This window comes from Hetaerina americana, unplaced genomic scaffold (assembly GCF_022747635.1).
Source record: "Hetaerina americana unplaced genomic scaffold, ioHetAmer1.1.p SCAF_5, whole genome shotgun sequence".
Lineage (NCBI taxonomy): Eukaryota > Metazoa > Arthropoda > Insecta > Odonata > Calopterygidae > Hetaerina > Hetaerina americana.
In genome coordinates, this window is record NW_027287095.1 from 7,374,860 (window position 1) to 7,380,736 (window position 5,877).

At 39.6% G+C, this 5,877-nt stretch overlaps 1 non-coding gene across 1 annotated transcript; it reads left to right on the forward strand.

Annotated features, from left to right (window-relative positions):
* Positions 1-5,498: 5,498 nt before the first annotated feature.
* Positions 5,499-5,570, forward strand: TRNAW-CCA (transfer RNA tryptophan (anticodon CCA)). Its single transcript has one exon. It is a non-coding gene; the product is annotated as a tRNA-Trp (tRNA).
* Positions 5,571-5,877: the final 307 nt, after the last annotated feature.

Genomic DNA, 5,877 nt, shown 5'->3' on the forward strand with positions numbered 1-5,877 from the left:
GTGTAATTTTCCGTGTTGTTTTTTTGCATGTGGTATTTTTCTTTTTTGCGGTTGGTGACCTAACACCCCCCGCCACACGCCCTTGCGGCGGCTTGCGGGGTATTATGTAGATGTAGATGTAATGAGAAAATGGTTAGGTGGATGGGAGACTCCGCACCATACCGTAAACGAAAAGTAGTCGTCGATGGTTTCAGTTCATCAGGGGCAGACGTAACTTCAGGAGTGCCACACGTCTCCTGGACTGCGTACAGGGTATGCTTGGCTGTATATTAACAAAGATTAACTAACCTCATTGATAAATATTAACGACTCAAGGGTCCACGTTTGTAAAACCATTCTATTAATGACAGGAGAACAAGTAATTTACTGCGAAATAAGGACACCGGCAGATGACGGGCTATCTTCTAGCGATTTGAATCACATATCCGAGGGCAGTATGTAATTGGTTAAGGATGAATTGATAGAAAATGTGCAGTACTGACATTTCGAATGAAAAGAATAACAAGACGCAATTACAAAATAGATTAGATCGAATTCTGAAATTTTAGGAAAGGTCGGACATATGGGTATTACAGCCATATCAAACGTTAGATTGACGGGAATATTTGTTGTATTAGTTTGGGAGCATCTCAATTCTCGAAAAGATAAGACAAGACAGACTTTGACAAAAACACAGGACGCTTGAGTTATTTCTTGGCACTGAGGTAATTTTAATGGCACCAAATGTCATCGGTACATTCGACTACCGATATAAAGTAAGAGAGGACAACATGAACACCGACAGATTCAAGTAAACATTCTCCCTTTCAGGATTAAAAAATGAAACGATTGAAACCAAGCTCCCGAATTATTGTAATTATAGTATATAGATACAAGCGGTCATGCGCGGCTTTGCGGGTCCGATTTATCCATCCCGGTGTTTCTGCATTTAATTCATATTTTAGGCCTTTTTAGTACGTGATTAGTGTCTTCATCACAGTGTTACCTATGAGAGAGCAATTTCGCAGACACTTTGAACAAATACGATTTGATTTTGCCAGGCATAAAGAATATTGAATTCGATAAAATGAATTATTGCACTTAAAATATAAGTCCAAAAAAATAATGCAAGGACGTTCAATTTTGCAGTGGTAATATACCGAAAAATGACACCCTTTTAAAGTTAATTTTCTTTAAAAGAATTAATTCGAGACTATCGATTCTGCAGCAGCTATTTACATGTACATCTACATAATTTACAGAGCAAGAAGCGTCTACTCAGCTGTCGGCATTAGTAGTAATATGTGGCTGTTAATTATAAAAAATTTGGAGAAAGAATTTGACTGTTTATTTACCATTCCACATTGAAGGGAATGAATTGTAATCCTAATTATGACTGAAAGATGCTCTGCCAACTGTGAGTAAATTTCTTTTCAAAAAATCGATTTTTCCGATCACGAATAATTCCAGAAAAATATATCCAAATCGGATCCAACCTGTGTTACTACAGGTATGTGTATTTTTACCCTGTTTATCCAAAAATTTAGAACCCCTTGCTCCGTAATGGCAAGATGTGTCCCCAAGCACTCACATTATTTTTCTTATATGTATACATGTATATATATATGTACTCGTATATTTATGCATATCTAGACACTTGTATGCATAGCTGGTATCATAACAACGACTGCCACAAGTCTTCGTGGCAGGCCGTAAGTTATCATGCACATGCAATGGGATTGAATACTAAAGGTATTAATTGTCGGAAAACATATTTGGATCAGCAACATCTCAACCAAACGCCACTCACCTCTCCGTATGAAGCTGCCAGCCAGCGCCACGGCTCCAGCGACAGTCTCCGCCCAATGCCCAGCTGGGATTCTCTCGCTCAAACCATTCCCGGGGCAACCTGTACGAGAATATCAGCGAAACAATAATCACCTGACCAAAATTCAGTAAGTATTACTGTTAGTTTACCGTTTAAGGGAGGTTTTGGATGAACGCGGACAGAACATGGCTAAAATTCTTAGGTCTGTCTGGCAAGACACACTCTAAAACCCGAAACTACGAGGATAGGCTGACAACGAATGTACACATGCTTGTAGAACACAAGCAAAATTACCTTCAGAAGCTGGACATGAACAGAACAGAACTGGTTACATGTGGAAATAACATTCCCACTCCACATGCATGCGCACGTTTGAGATCGTTCATTCATCCAATGTATTTTGAGAAGCGAGAGTATGGAGACGTATTCTAGTGCTTTATCAACGCGAGATAAACAGCGTGCTGTTATTGACAGCTACCTTCAACTCATCATCCGAGGTGTAATGATGACCCTTGAGGTGTATCTTCGGTGGAGGAAAAAAATAAAAATCGCAAGTCGCCAGATCAGGAGAGTAAGGGGGGTGTGGAATCGGTTCAAAACGGCGTGGTACCCATCGTGCGCAGATTTTACGGTATCCCAATTTTTCATTTATGAAGCCGACACATTCCTTGGATATTTTAATATGGTTTGCGATACGGTTTTGGGTGATCCACCGGTCATTTTGAATTAAATTATCGACGAGTGTCCAATGTTTATCGTCTGTGGCAGTGATCGCACGTCCGCTGCGTGTTTCATCAAAAATAATGGTTTTTCAAGTCTCGCAACCACGAAATTTTACCACACATCGATTGAAAGAAGACCTATCAACAGCATAGTAACCATAAACGAGCCTTTAAACGTCGAATTATCTCAGTAGGAGGCACCTTTCAAACAGTTAAAAATTCGATAACAGCAGTCGCGTTGACATAGCACTAGAACACGTCTCCATACTTCAGCTTCTCAAAATACACTGAATGAATGTACCTACCTCAAACCTGTGCATGCGTGTTGAAGGGGAATGTTACTTACACATATGACACCAGAAGTGCTTCTGGAGGTAATTTTGTTGGTGTTCTACAAGCACGTGTGCAATAGTTTTCAGCCTACCATCGTATATTAACTGTACTTCAATTCCGCATGCGTTCCACTTTCATTAAGTGCAGTATCTTACTGCCCCTACCTCACCTGAAATACATCCTCCCATCTATCGCAGGCTTTAACATTCCATTATCAATCAAAATGCTGTACATCTGCCTATCCAATAACGCTTTCTCCAACTACATGCCGAAACTTAACCGAGTATTTTCTTGATACCATTACCCAACGTCCCTGTCATCAATGTTTTCCTCCTTGTGAAAGCTCCTTAATCTAGGGTATTCTTTTCTTTGTGCATATCCCTTTTACCTTGACCATTTTGGCCCACACTTCCGAGATACGTGAACTGTTCTACCTGCTCAAGATTTTCCCGTCCTATTTAGGACTTAATATTTAACTTAGCCTTTCTCTTCCTGGAAAATCTCACAAATCTCGTTTTATTTAAATTGATTTGAGTAAAAATTGTGAACTCTCTGCTGACTAGCTGAATGAAAAGTTTGAATATTCGGAAACCTAACTTATTTTAATCAATATCCCGTATTAATTATTATCTCTGGTTCTTCCCCGTGCTATTTTGATATTTCCCATATGCATATGTGCGTCTGAAAGCCCTCTAATAAATGCCCGCGTGGAAGTAGCCTATCCACATCCATATTAAAAGAGACGCCGATTTCACCGATTTGCGGCATCATCCGGCGATGATGCCACAAGATGAATGAAACGCGTTGTCGTACGGTGGAATAAAGTCTGTGGAAAACTACCAACTCTATTAATTTGAGCATTCAACAATTCTACGAAGTGATGCCTGATATTGTGAATTATATCTATACAAACATAATACCCCGCAAGCCACCGCAAGGACGTGTTGCGGGGGGTGTTAGGTCAACACCCGTAAAAGAGAAATAACCACATGCAAAATCAACGCGTCCATGCAAATCTACATCCATGGTGGCGTATGTATATTCATGAAAAACCCCTTTCTTACTGACATGCATGCACATTACAAACTTATTTCCACCCCAACTCCGAAATTATTTCAGTGTCGCTTTTTGTTTTATCGTAAGAGATTTTAGGGAAACAGGCTGCCTGACGTTGAACCTTCTCAATTTCCCGAATGAGGCATTTTTCGCTCAGATCCCATACACTGCATGCATATTCTAAATGAAGTCTTACAAAAGCATGGTAACAATGTTCCTTGACCTTGGAGTCACTTCTGTCAACAATGCATCCAATAAATTGTCCGACCGTGGTACGGCCATACTATTCGGGTGAAAATTAGTCTGGAGTGTATTCACCTCCTGCCACACACCTTAGCGGTGGCTTGCTGGGCACTATAATAAAATAATTTATAAAAATCGCTTTTAGGTTGCTCTCTGTGTGTATATTACCATTGCTGCTTTTGAGGGACTCTATCGTGGCATGTTTTCCAGGTAATTCCTTAACGTACGACCAGAATGTCTTGCGGTAATTCTCCAAGTAATCGCATAGAATTTTTCTTTTGGAATACATTAAGGCGCCTTGCATTACTTTCTTTTTTTCCTTACGATGTCTGAAATATTTTTTTCGTTTCAGAATACGTTCCTTGACCGTTTTTCAAAGTATTTTGGTAATTAGAGTGCAATTTCCTTTGTTGTCTTAAAACCCTTCTCACCTCACTGTTTTATCGTCGTGGTTCGCTGCCATCGTTTTTCTCTTTAGTCGGAATAAATGTCTCTAAACCGTGCCTAATGGTAGTAATTTGCTAGGAGGCACTTATCACATGACATATCGTATACGGTGTCTCATTCATTCCAAGAAATCCTTTCGTGTACCCTCAGTTCCAGCCTTGTGCATTTTCGTAATGTGGAATTGTATGGCATGTGGCCAGTGATAATTCCTCTACATCTACTCAATACTCCGCAAGCCGCCGCAAGGACGAGTACCGGCGGTTGTTTGGTCCCTAGCAATGTATGCACAATCGCAATCATATTACCTCTGCACAAATAATAATTTGATCATGCACTCGATAGATCTTAAGCACACATAAGAAAGTACTCAAATACAACAATATTCAGTAACAGCAAGCATATATTCAAATCGTGCTGCAGAACTGTTAAAGAGGTGGGTCTATTAAAAGAAAGAATAGCATGTAGGTGGAGGAGGTTAATATCTGAGTAAGGTGATATAAGAAAGCTCCTTAAACCTCTCATTACAATTCCCAAAAATGCTTTTAATTTATTCTATCTTTTAATATACCATTTCGCAAATTTAACGAATGTGTTTTCCCCAGGACATATCCATAGCTATAACTGCACCTAAGTATTTTTTAAAAATTCTACGTATGTTATCTTAGGTCCCTGTAGATTGTAGATGTTTATGGGTGAAATGATTTTCCTCCAAAAAATTATCGAAACACATTTATTCATACTTAATTCTAGCTCCTATATCTCGCTTCACTTTTGGATTTCATATAGGGCATTAGGTAATGATATCCTATCTTCATGACTGGAGTCCTAAGGGACATTTCGGTACATATCACGACATTCTCAGCAACTGAACATCACCAGCTACCGAAGTAGACTCCGTGGCGCAACGGTAGCGCGTCTGACTCCAGATCAGAAGGTTGCGTGTTCAAATCACGTCGGGGTCATTTTTTTACCCACAGGAGGAAAAAACATTAAACTACACTAACAATACGCCCTAATCTATTCTTACGCATTCTGTAGTGTAGTTCTTACGAACACAACAGGGCGTATTACGAGTGTAGCTGATGACGAGGGCTTGACTCATTTAATCTCAAATTCGGCGTAGCAGTAAAAAAGAGCATTAAACCAAGACGAAAAATTTATAATTACCATCAAGCGGACTTTGAAATTTTTACCAATCAATTTAACTCTGCAAAACATAAGTTCAAAACGCGCTCAAGTCATGCCAACGTGAAAGAAACTTGGATACCA